The sequence below is a fragment of the Pinus tabuliformis genome, chromosome 6 (genome assembly GCF_031772625.1).
Source record: "Pinus tabuliformis cultivar Carrire ecotype Pingquan chromosome 6, CPIR1, whole genome shotgun sequence".
Taxonomy (NCBI): Eukaryota; Viridiplantae; Streptophyta; class Pinopsida; order Pinales; family Pinaceae; genus Pinus; species Pinus tabuliformis.
Genome location: NC_142292.1, coordinates 686,191,790 through 686,205,550, shown reverse-complemented (window position 1 = coordinate 686,205,550; position 13,761 = coordinate 686,191,790).

The following is a 13,761-nucleotide window of genomic DNA, read 5'->3' as shown; positions in this document are numbered from 1 at the left end:
CCCCCCCCCCCCCCCCCAAAAAAAAAGGAACAAAAAAACTCAAAGGTATATAAATGAATACTAAACAACATTGCCCTTTCCTTTGAAATTTTTGAAATGGTTTCACATTATAAGGATAGCTTAGAAATCTATACAAAGTATCATAGAGTTTCAAACCAAGTAAGTATTATGGAGTAATAAAAACCAACACCTCCTATGTATTATTGGTCAATATTTCCTGCACATTAACCTTCCATTAAATACAACAATCACATACTTGTTTATTTATCTACATCATAGAGTAGATAAATTCAAAGATACATATATGAACACATTTGTTATGATTCTTGTTGATTCAAGCCTATATTCCCTTCAAAGGACATTCATCCTTCCTTTTACTAAATTCTCTTTATATAAACTTCTTAAAATGGCAATACTTTGTGCTTTCACCTTGATTAGCCAAATATTTTGACATGAAAAATAGGATATGCTTGGACCATGAACATGGGAATAACAAAAATTTAATTTCAATAAATATGCTACATGAAGAAAGTAAATTCAATATGTTGTCCCATTCTTGTAGAAAAGTAACATGAATCTACAACATAAACATGACATTATGTGTTCACATAGAGGAGATTCAATTAAACAAATTTGGACCTCGTGACCTATAGTTATAGGTAACAAAAAAATAGGAAAATGTAGAGAGGAGATGATTGTTTATGTAATGGTTCATCTACATAAAATAATTGGTTTTGGAAACAAAAAAAACTATCTCAAAACCAGGCATTAGATTGTTTCAACAACTTTCATGCGTATACAAAGTTTCTTGCAAGCCTTGATAATTTTCATCATTAATATTACCACACAACCCAACATCAAGAGTTTTAATTGAATTTAACAAAGTCTTTGATTGACACATGTGAAAATGCTAATATGGTACTACTTTAGTGGATGCATAGTAATGCTTTTATTAAAAAATGTACAAATCAAGCAATGTTGAATTGGCAATAGAAATTATTAAATAAAATGCTAATCATAAATAATATAACTCAAATTTTCATGTGAATATCTTAGATTGACATGACTATTGCATTCATGCCTCAACAAGAACCAAGCCTTAAGACTTCGGGACCTTCTTTTTTCTTCAAATTTGAGTTTTCTTTTGCCTTTTATTTCAATGTGATGATTGGTTGAGGAACGTTTTGATTTTAATGCTCATGAGGTTTTACCAAGATGGTGGATAATGACTTGCTTAATATTTTCTTGAGAACCTCAATCACTTTTGCATCTTACCCTTTGGTGTGTTCTTCATCCTTTGCTTATGAATTTTGTTTTTGATCACCATGTTGATGGGTTGAAATGTTCCACCAATGATAAAGGGATCTCCTTGGTGCAAAGTCACAATTAGACCTTACACCATTTGGGATATGAGTCACATCTGGCATGTAGGCCTGACTACCACCATGTCTTTTTCGAAAAATGAATTGGACCAAATGAGTAATGCATGAGAAAAATAATAAAATTTCTGAAAAACACAAGTTAGAATAGCTTTATGAAATACTATGAAAGTAAGATACAAAAGACATTACTAGAACCAAAGAAAATAACATGGATCATTAAAGGAAGGACGTTAGCATACTTCAGTTAATATACATGAATAAAAGGAGTCATTTATCAATTGAGAATTAGTTTGCAACCAACAATGACGATAAAATCATAAGTAGCATGCAACCTCAAATTAGATGCATTTTGTAACTAATGAAATAGTTCATTGACTCTAACACATGTAAATGCAAGCACATATCATCAAATAACCACAAGATAAGTCCCACAATTCTCAACAATACATGCATGAAATTTTTGTCTTGTCTTAATGAGCTACTCAATATTAAGATGAAATGTCTATTGCACCATTACAAAAAGCACCCATGAAGTCCAATAGTGGAATGCTAAGTTATCACTTGATATCTCAAAAGAATTTATAAGCTCTCCTAAACAAAGTGCTCAAAATGGAGTCCAAAACTAAAAGAACTTTCTAACTATCCACGAGGGTATATTTATACAAAATTTAGGTGACTTCTCACCTCCTATGACCTTTCAACTTCCCTCACGGCTCTTCATCTTCTTTGACCTTTAATTCCTAAATGAATTTTATTTCTAAATCATAATATTAAATTTACTTTCAAAATAACTTTATTTACAAATTATAAGGAAGTTCAAGAGACAAAGTTCCTTCATTGACCCAAACCCATGAAAGCCATGTTAGGAGCCTCTTTTTAAAATTCTTGTGTAAATGCATGTACCAAGCCTTATATTTGGAAGCAGTGGATTGGACCTTTATTGACAATTTGCTTTCAAATCTAATTTGGCACTCTATAGTATCCAACAAAAAGATCCTCAAGTCTAGTTGTATCTGATATGAAAGCATAGAGAGTTTACTATGTAATCTAGTTGGTCCCACAATTTATGGTGTGATACCTTATTTTGTAGGTTCCAAGCTATCTTGAGTAACTACTTGCTTAATCTCCTTTATTCTCTCTTAAACCTCTTGCCAAATCTCTTCTTCAAGTCTTATTGTGCCAATTTCACTAATATAGGGGATTTTTTTCTCCTCAACCAAAGCTTCAAACTCATTGTATTGTGTTTGATATGCATTTATTGTTGTTGTTGTATCCTTGGCCAATCTCGCATGTGATTGCACAAACATCTTGATTCTTGTCCTATCTCTGTTATCGCTCATTCTATGTTTTCTTGGAAGCTCTACTGGTGCATCTGGGTACTCTTTTCTTGATTCAAAGACATATTCCATATATGGGAAGGCTTTCTTTATTAATGCTCCTCTTCCATTTATCTCTTCGAGTAATCCTAACAATGGGGATATTTTCTTATGAAGGGTGATGATTCCTTCATAAACTGGCTTGATGAAATCTTTTATGACTTTTATCTCCTCTGAGATGGATACCTTGAAATCTTCTTTATGTGCACTTGAGTTTGAAATAACTTGGTTCTTAGCACACAACTTGTCTATTTCTTACTGTGACTTAACCAATTTTCCCTTCAACTCTCTCATTTCACCCACCAATCATTCTATATTATGTGCAGTGGCAACAGAGAAAGAAGGTATGGTAGGAGCCATGTAAACTAGGTTGGCTTAAGTGTTAACCACTATAACGCTATGACTAGTCATCGATGCAGGCATCTTTGGATCCTTTACTAAGTGTTTCCTCCTCTCTTGCTGTATTTTTTTCTTGAATTCATCAAACTTGAAGTGTGAAAGGTCCAACACTTTCTCTTCCTCCTCAAAGGCACTTCCTGTTCACCAATTTGAAGGTGCCCTCCAGTAATAAGTGTGGGATGTTGAAGATCCAAAGAGGGTATAATCTCTTCTAGTTGCAAGTTAGGAGACTCGGTGTCTTCTTGTTCTTTGTATGCTAGTTCTTGAGTAAGGAGCTCATCCTCTAGTTGTTTGGCTAATTCTTGCCCCTCCTTCTTTGCTTCTTCTTCTTCTTTCCTTTTCCTTTCTTCTTCTTCAATTTTATTTCTTGTTTCTTCTTCTTCCTTCTTTTTTGTTTCTTCTTGTTGTCTCTTCTTCTATGTCTCTTGTTTTTTCCTCTCTTCTTCTTCTTTTTTCATCCACTCTTCTTCCTCTTGCTTTTTCCTATTCTCCTCTTCTTCTTTCTTCTTTCTTTGCCTCTTATTCAACCTTTTTCTTTTTGAATCTTTGTTTCTTGGCTTCCTCTTCATGTTTCCTCTTTAGCACAACTATTCTTTATTCTAAATACATTATTTCTCAAGAGTCCCCATCTAAAGGTTCAATGTTATTTATGGACTGGGAAGTACAAATTCTTAAGGATGCTTCCAAGGCTTTAGAAGCACTAAAGAAGTTCTTGACCCCTTCCTCATCTTCATCAACAAGTGAAGCATATGCCCAACTATAGTTGGCAGCTTTGCAATGTTTGGTGGTGATGACTTTTGGATCGTATCTATGGAAGATCGATTCACCAAACCTAAATGGCTAATACAATAGGCCTCGATATTCAAAGGGAATGTGGGCTGTTGTCCCTCAGGAAACCAATTTCTAGGTTGTGGAGAAATTGTCCCTAAGACATTAAAGTTTTATTATGCATGTCACTCATTTGCGTAAAGTGTCTTTATCTTGAGGAGTATGAAGAGAATTATCTTAAAACCCTTGAAATATAGCTGATATGAAAATTCCAAGATGTCATGTGGTGCTGGATACAAATGTTGTGTGAATAATACTTGCAAAGATTAAAGACAATATGTTGTGCTTAACAGAAACTATTACCTTTAACTTTGAAGAAATACAGAGAAAGAAGCTTTAAACATGGGAGCGTTATGTTAAGGAAATTTAACTTTATTCACAGAAGAAAACAAAGATCCGCAGCTTCAATGCCATATTTAAAGATAGAAAGAGACAAAATGACACATAACAGAGAGATTATAAATCATACCCAACAACATATGGAAAACTCTTGATTCTTTCATTAATCATCAATTCATCAAGTACAAAATTGTGTACTCTTCAGATTCTCAAAACTCTGACCTTTTCCTCTTTGATTTTCCTTCTTTTTATACATCATGGGATAGTTGGTAACTACCAAAAAACTGTCGAGCTACTTAACTACTTTCTAACTGCCTAAATTAAAAAGTCATTTTAAAATATTACATTGGAGGGTAAAAGACACCTCACTTTTCTTAGGAAATAAAATAACATAAAACGAAATGGAATTAAATTATGATTGGTTGTTGTTGGTCACTGTTCGGATTGGTGGCTTGAGTAGATGGCCCTGCTAGTGTATCTTTTGTCTATTCTATCATCCACTCTTTGCATCTTCTCCATAATGGTACAATTGATTTTGATGCTTCTTCTAATTTGTTGAGTTCTATTCTGAACGATGTGATCCTACTATAAGTAGGCTTGTCTATAAACAAAGTCTTCACCAGCCACAAAAGTTTAAAATCCTTATTAAGATAATTCACAATAGTTTCTCCCTTCAGTACTGTTGTCTTCTCATGGGTGTTGTCAATCTTACTTTTTGCTTCAACTAGAAAAGTCTCATATGATTTCTATGGAAGCAATGTTTTCTTGTAAATCCCAGCAAGAGGGGAGCCGAGCTCTAACTCTTTTATCAAACAGGATATTTAGCCTAGAAACTGCTTCTTTTATTTCATTCATTTTCTTCTTAGCAGTCTTTTTGTAGATATTTTTGATAATCATCTTATTAAAATCCATTGCACACAATGCTTTGTCCATAATGTCATGTTCCTTTAGCTTTGAAGAAGACTTAGAGTTAATAAAATCTATCATTCTTTTTGCAAACTTGGATCTCCCTAACAATTTCTGCTTATTTTGCATAACCAAACTTTCCATGTCTCTGACAATTGTTTTCTCAATAGACACAATGATAAGGAATTCCCATATGTTCCTGATAACTTCAATAATCTCGTCCCAGATAATTTCCCTAGTCTGGATTAAAGACATATGACCTTTCATTTTCTCCTTTAGCCTTTTAATCTCCTCTTCGGCCCTTTGAAAGTCTTCTCTATATTTATTTGTGTTTTCCTTCTCCATTCTAGCTGCCTCTTCATTCATGTTTAAGAGTTTACAAGTTGTCTCCATGTCCCTCTGTGCTTTTTTCAAATCATGCTTATCCCCCCATGATCTAGATAGCAGCATTCCAAACCTAGCAGGGATATCTGCTACTACTACATCCATTACTAAGCTTCTGGCTAGGATCTGGGCTAATGACACCACCATATCCTTAATGACACCAAGACACTTGACCTTATTTGAATCGAAGGACTATAGGTCTCTGTAGGGCTTAGTGATTTTTAAATTCAGTTGTTTCATTACTGACAATGGCATGAGGTTATGCAAAACTCTAGAGTCGAGCATACAGTTATGCAAGATCAAGACATGAATCAATAAAGAAATGTAGAAAGGGGGGGTTGAAGAATATAACTCCCCGACATGTGGGCCAAACACAACTACAGGTTCATCTTCTTGTAGATTCACAGTATCATTCACATTTACATTTTGAGACAAGTTGATAAACTCAGCAATTTCCTTTTTGTAAGCTGGTGTCTTGACCAACTCTGTGAGACTAAATGCATTGAGTTGTCTTGCATTCCTTTCTGTTTCTTCTTCACTTCTCCTCATAATTGGATTTTCTTCTGGAATGGAAACAATTATTTATAAAGGAATTTTATCAATTTTATTTTGAGAAGTCTCACCTTGATGCATCTGAGTCTTTCTATTTACACTTTGTTGTTGCTTTCCTTTATTCAACTGTTTTGTAGGTTGTGCCTCTTATGGAGTTGCCTTTTATAAGGGAGTAGAAACATGCAGCTCACCTTCATTTTCTTGAACTCTAGATCTTTTTCTTGATCTCAAGTCATACTTCTTGTGCAATTATGCCTGCATAAAATCAGTAAACTACTTCCAATACTCATCAGTTTCATTTTCATCAAAAGTGATCTTTAGAATATTATTCACCACGAGGATCTGCCTCTAAGTAGAGTGGCGCTTGGACTTGATCTTGGTCCTTTCTTTCCTTCTGCAAAATCTGCAAAGGTTTCCTTCTATATTGGGGATTAAAACCTCTATTCTGTTGTACTTTCCTTTGAGAATTTTTATTCTCCAATTCCAATTTAATCAATTTGCTAGACAAATTTTTTGTAACCTTGTTCATATCCTCCAATATTTGATTTTGAGATGATTCCTCTTTGGCCTTTCCCTTATCTTGTGTAGGTTGTGTCTCTGGTGCTTTGCCTGCAGCCACCATATTTAATTCTATCTCTAGAGCATCAGTTTGAATCTGGTCAAGGGTTTGGGACCTTCTCTCCCTTAACATGAATCCAAAGTCTAATTAAAATGCCCCAGCAAAAGTCACTTTTGAACTAGTAGGAGGGGGCTCAATATCCACTAGAAGACTGTTGTAAAGCTTATTAAACCTTTTGATGAAATCAACAATGCTTTTATCAGATTTCCTTTTGATAGAATTGAATTTTGTATGCGAATATTCCTTATCTCGCTTCTCTCCCCATCTCTGGGTGAACTGGCACTCCATCTTCCCATGTAGGGATAGAGTTATTAGCGAGCCCTTTAAACCACTTTCTTGCTTCACCATCTAAAGATTGCACAACAAGTCTTAAAACAACATCTAGGTGTTCAACATTGAGATTTTTCGCAAAGTTATAGAACACCGCTATATGTTTCTCTGTTGTTTGTTCATCTTCCCCCGTGAAATGAGGAAGAATATTTAAGTATTCTTGAGGCATCGGATTCAGTTTTTAAGGCAACTAAATAGATTCATACCTATTCAGCAAGAATGCAGGTGCTGCCATGTTTGCACTGGAACTTACTGAACCTTGAGTACCAGCAGATGCAGAACTTGCTTGAAAGGTAAATGGGGTATGAAAATGAGGTAATGTAGATATAGGTTCAGGTTGTACAACTATAGCAAATATATTTTCAAGTACTGAAAAAAAAAATACAAACTCTAAAGACTGTTCTTGAAATTTGGGTTCTTGAAATGAGGTGGATGTAAAAGGTGATTCTTGATCAACAAAAGGTAACCTTTTGGCTAAATTTTCAGGTGAAAGATGTATAGAACTACTGCCAGGTGCAGACAGTGTGGGACTTGGTGTAGATGGATTTTTTGGTTTCCAAACCCTCTTAGAAACTAATCTCTCTAGATCTGAAAGAACTTGAGCTTTCTACTGCGAGGTATTTGACCTCGTATGAGGCCTTTTTGAAGCCAAAGTTTTAATTCTTGTTCAATACAACCAAATATTTCCTCCTCACTGAACAAACCATAGGAAAATATTAAAACCCAGGGAAAAATGTTCTTGTCTTTGATCCTCGGCAATGGCGCCAATTAATTTTGTCCCTCAGGAAACCAATTTCTAGGTTGTGGAGAAATTGTTAACTTTCAACCACTCCCTTTCTATACGAGGACCTCAGTCTTCTTCAAGTATAAAGCTCAATAACGAACAAGCCCGCCACCCATGTGGTGGTAGGTAAATTAGATAGAAGTTTGGCCGCTGCCAACGAAAGCTTGAGTATCTCCTTATGCTCTAAAGGAGATTCATAGATTAAAGAAAAAACCCAACTTTTCACTTTCAACAACTCCCTTTCTCTGTGAGGACCTCACCCCTCAAGAAAGGATAAGCCCATGTGGTCATTGTTAAGAAAGAGAATAAGGATCAATTAGAGGGAATCGTTTAAGAAACATCAAAGTTGGACACATCCTTTCTTTATTCCATCCATCTATATAAAAGCTCCAAAAAAGGGTGTAAAATATTTTTATGCACGCTTCAAATTGTAAGGGTATAGAGTCCTTTCTATGTGCATTTTAAGATTTCATTGTTGGTTTTTTCACATAAACATGTGAAAGTTTCAAAAAGGTTTATTCTGGGTTCATAGCAGTATGGGTTTGAATATCAAAAGTAATTTTTTTTTATTAGTTACATTTTTTAATTATTATTTTTTATTTTTAATATTAATATAAATATATGTTACAAATATGTTTGATATATTTTTTATTGTTATTTTTAAATCAATCTACAATATTAATAATGAACTTTTTATTAATTAAGCATGGACTAATATGTATATACATACTAATATAAATTTATCATGATTGATGTGACCCAACCCACACTTCCACGTAGCCTCGACTTTACACTTGTTTCGGGCTTTATGACGTGGTGTGTTTGTTTGTTATTTCCGACGGTTGTATGTAATGTGGATAACAACTATTTTTTTTGGAAAGTGGTAATGATTTAATGCGTTATTCAATGCCCATCTACATTCCTTGGGCCTGATTCCCTCCGTTTGGTCTTCACCCAAAATGGTTCTGCTTCTCGGTCATTCGCTATGGTTCTGTTCTGTTGAGCAACTCTACAAGGGTTTGTTTGTCACTCTGTGTGGTTTTTGCTCTGGCACATATGGCAATCTCTGGTTTCTCTTTGGGTATGGTTGTAAATGAATGACGGCCTTCCAAACTTGTTGATGCGGTTGTCTGTGGACTTCTCCTGCAGCACGAGCCTGTCTTGGCTCTAGAGGTGCGCCTGCTCGAACTCTTTTCACATAGTAAGTTTCTTGATCTCGTGCTCTCATTCTTCTGTGGTTTGGTTATGGAATAAGGTCTCTCGTCTGATGATTGTCACTCGCTGTTATTGTTATTGACTTTGTCTCTTGCTCGGTATCCATGAACTCAGGTAACATGGTGATGGTCTTCCACGGCTACAAACAGGTAAACAGTCCTCTCCTTGATTTAATTCGACCTTCCTCTAGCATTGACACTGACCAAGCCTGCTCCTTCTATCTAAGGCTCCTTCAATTCGTCAGTGGCTCTATTCTGCAAACCCCTTGGTCCGGTCGCACTCAGGTAAGTTATATATCCCTTCTGCTTCTATTCTGCTTCACTTTTCAGGTCTCACTATACAGGTATGCTGACTTAGCTCTGTTTGGTATGTGCAGGTCAATAGCTCAACCTGGGTATGTGGATTCCTTACAGGTTCGGTCTCCAAATGTGGCAACCCTCTACCGGTAGGCTTTGGCTCTTAAAGTCCGTTAATTTACAGTTAGGGTCTTTGAGTTTTTGTAGGGTTTGTCGCTCGCCGCTTTGCATTCATTTTCAATTTGAATCGCTTTCGAAGATGAAGCTCAAGTCTACTTTAGTTTCTGTTTTGGTTGGTTGTTCGTTTGAGTTAAGGGTGTTCACTGTTATCAAACCTAGGCTAGGGTTTGTCCACTCTGTGGACGCTAGCACTTGTTTTTGTTTATAAACAAATGTAATACATCTATATTTCTCAGATCAACAGCAATGTGAACATAATTTTGTTATCTCTGTTTACTTATGAAAATATGAAGATTCGTTCGAAAGTACATTTGCTATGGTTTGTTTTCCCCAACACTCTATTTCCGGTTTTATCCTCTTAGTCGACTTGTTGTGCTTTACTGTTCTTGCCGTGGGCTCGATTCATTGGTTCTTCGCTTTGATTCTAGACGTATGTATGAATTCGATGTTGTTTGTTGTTCCATGAGAACACAAGGAAACACAACCTATAGTGGTCATTCTCTATCTGCTAGCATTATTATTAACAATTCAATGAATGGAAATATAATAGTACAGTAAGTAGGCAATGACACAGATGGACAGTTTAGAAAAAAAATGATCTGTCTCTGTTTTATTTCTTGATTCCGAAACTGTTGAACCTTTTCCCTGTTTTACATTGCTACATTTATACATTGTTTGTTTACAGTTAATTGAAACTGTAATTGCTTTCAGTTGAACAGAAATAATATGGTTGTGTAACTACTAGTTCTCAGTTCGGTTGACATGACAAGATCTTCATTTAGAAAACTTTGTCTTTTCCTCTTTAAGTTGACAGAACAATTATTAAACTGTTGTTTATTAATGTTGGAAAAATAACAACCCTAACCGACTATTAACTTTGACTAACACAACAATTAAAAGTAAAACAAAATAAAATCCTATCCCATGTCCTGATAAACTAAACATAAAAAAAAACAATCCAAATACTCAAACAACTTTCCAACCTGGCAGAGACTTCACCCGGTCATGGTGAGCTGGATGCTCCTGCATCAGGCTCCCGGGGCAAAAAGAAATCATGGCTCCAGTCCATGAGCTTCTCGACTGAAGAACCTATCTGTTCAATCTGCCTGGCATCAAGCCACGAACTGTCCTCAATAGGACGATTCTTCCACTTGACCAGGTATTGCACATACTCCTTCCACCGAGTTCGTTTAGCCACCTGAGTGTCGAGAATGCTCTCAATCTCGGGAGGTTGAACATAAGGCATCTGTCTCTTCCAAGCTTCTCCTCCATCCTGGGTATTCCATGTAGATCACGTGGTTCCATCTTCTTCCTTCTCTTCTGGGTCACCCGTACATTAAAGATAGGTGAAATGCCTATTCCGGGTGGCAATTGTATCTCGTAGGCATTCGCCGAAAATTTCCGAAGGACTTTGCAGGGTCCTATCTTCTTATACTTCAATTTATTGTACGTACCCTTAGGGAAGCGTTCTTTGCGCAAATGCGTAAGGACTTCATCCCCCACATTAAATTATACTTCCCTTCTCTTCAAATCTGCTTGCTTTTTATACTTTAAGCTGCTGTCCTACAATTTAATTTTTACCTGTTCATGCAAATCTCTCATCGCGTTAGCGAAATCTTCTCCATCTGCGCTTTGCCTTTCCTGTAGTCCAAGATCCCGCACTTCGTGCACTCCGCGAGGTTGCATGCCGTACAGGATCTAAAATGGGCTGAAACCTGTGATGCGGTTAGGCGAGTCGTTATAAGCGAACTATGCCTATGCAAGTGCTCGATCCCACATCTGCGAATTCTCTCCAACTAGGCTTCGTAGCAGGTTTCCCAGACTCTTGTTTACAACCTCTGTTTGCCCGTCGGTTTGCGGGTGATATGCAGAACTGTAACTTAGCTGTGTGTCCATTTTCTTCCACAAGGTACGCCAAAAGTGTCCCGTGAACTTCACATCCCTGTCCGAAAGGATAGATTTAGGCAATCCATGTAACCTGACAATCTCATTGAAAAACAAGTGGGCCACATGGGTGGCATCATCGGTTTTTCTGCAAGGAATAAAATGAGCCATTTTTTAGAATCTGTCCATTAATACCATTACTGAGTTATAACCTCGTTGTGTCTTAGGTAGTCCTAAGATGAAGTCCAAGCTGACTGAGTCCCAAGGTCTGCCTAGAATAGGTAACAGTGTATACAGTCCTGTGTTTTAACTATGACCCTTTGCTAACTGGCACACTTTGCATCTGGCCACAAATCGCTATACATCTCTCCGTATCTTTGGCCAAAAGTAGAAATGATTGAGCTGCTCGAGTGTCTTGTCCATGCCGAAATGTCCGGCCAAACCTCCATTAAGCTTATCTTGAATAATATTCTCCCTCATCGAGCAATCAGGTATGCACAACTGTCCTCCCTTAAACATCAACTTATCATATAGATTGTAGTCCAACCAAGGATTTTTATCTCTCACTAAGGGATTATGACATGCCTCATAGGCCTCCTTAAAATCTATATCAGTCTGGTATAAGTCTTGTAAGTTCTCAAAACCCAGCACCTCTACAATGCTTTCCTACAAAAGTAGAGGTTTCCTACTTAGTGCATTTGCCACCTTGTTGGCCTGCCCACTAATATGCTTCAATATGAAGTTGAAACTCTACAAATACTCCACCCACTTGGCGTGTTTGTTGTTTAGCTTGTGCTATTGCATTACATACTATAGTGCAGAATTGTCTAAAAACAACACAAATTCATTTCCCAATAGATAATGCCTCCAGTGTTTTAATGCTTGTAGAACAGCACAGAACTCCTTATCATACGATGAATATTTATGTCGACTTTCATTCAGCTTCTCACTAAAAAATGCTACAGGCTTATCCTCCTGACTGAGTACAGCTCCAATTACTATCCCGCTAGCATCACAACGAACCTGAAATAACTTCTTGAAATCTGGTAATCTCAGGATCAGCCTCTCAGTGATCTTTCTCTTTAAAAACTGGAAACTTCTCTCCGCTGCCTCTGTCCATTGAAAAGGCTGGCTGGACTTTTTAATGGTGTCCAACATAGGTGCACAAATTTTGCTGAAATTCTTTATGAATTTCCTATAAAAACTTGCTAATCCGTGAAAGCTACGTACCTCAAATAAATTTTTCAGAGATGGCCAATTCACTATCGCTGCCACCTTCTGCAGATCCATCTTTAGTTCATTCTCTACTATTACAAACCCCAAATAAATCAATTCCTTCTGCAGAAAGATACATTTCTTCAAATTTATCAGTAATTTATTCTGCTGTAATTTCTCCAGCACTTTCCGTACGTGTTGAAGATTTTCTTCCCTTGTCTTGCTGAAAATAAGTATGTCATCAAAATATACTATCACAAACTTCCCGATGTACTCCTTCAACATCTCATTCATTAACCTCATGAATGTACTGGGTGCATTGCTTAGTCCAAAAGGCATGACCAGCCATTCGTATAGCCCCTCATTCGTCTTAAAGGCTGTCTTCCATTCGTCCCCCTCTCATATCCGAATCTGATGGTACTCGCTCTTCAAGTCTATCTTAGAGAAATATGCTGCCCCGCTTAAACAATCCATCATATCATCCATCCATGGCAATGGAAACCTGTACTAGATGGTGATTTTGTTGATGGTTCTTGAGTCGGTGCACATCTGCCACTCTCCTCCCTTCTTGGGAGCGAGGACCGTTGGAACAACACAAGGGCTTAAGCTTTCCCTTATCAACCCCTTGTCCAACAGTTCTTGCACCTGATTCCTAATTTCTTTATTGTCTTTGGGGCTCATTCGGTATGCCGCTTTGTTTGGCAAACTGACTCCGGGTATGAAGTCAATATGATGACTTATGCTCCTTTTGGGGGGTAATTTGTCTGGAAAATCATCTACAACTTTGTCCGTAAATTCCTGCAACATTTGTTGGATTTCTGTAGGCAAATATGATACCTCTGTATGTAACAATACTATCCATGCTTTCTTTACAAATGCGTAGCCTATATCACTATCCTCAACCTGTTTCAGAAATTGTTTTCCACTAAGCAACAATGCTCTTGGTTCACTTTTCTTTGATGTCCCTTCTTCCTTGATGGGCACAAGCATATGCTTGATTCCATCCTTAACAAATTTATAACAGTTCGTTAATCCATCGTGTACCACTTTCCTATCGTACTACCAAGGCCTG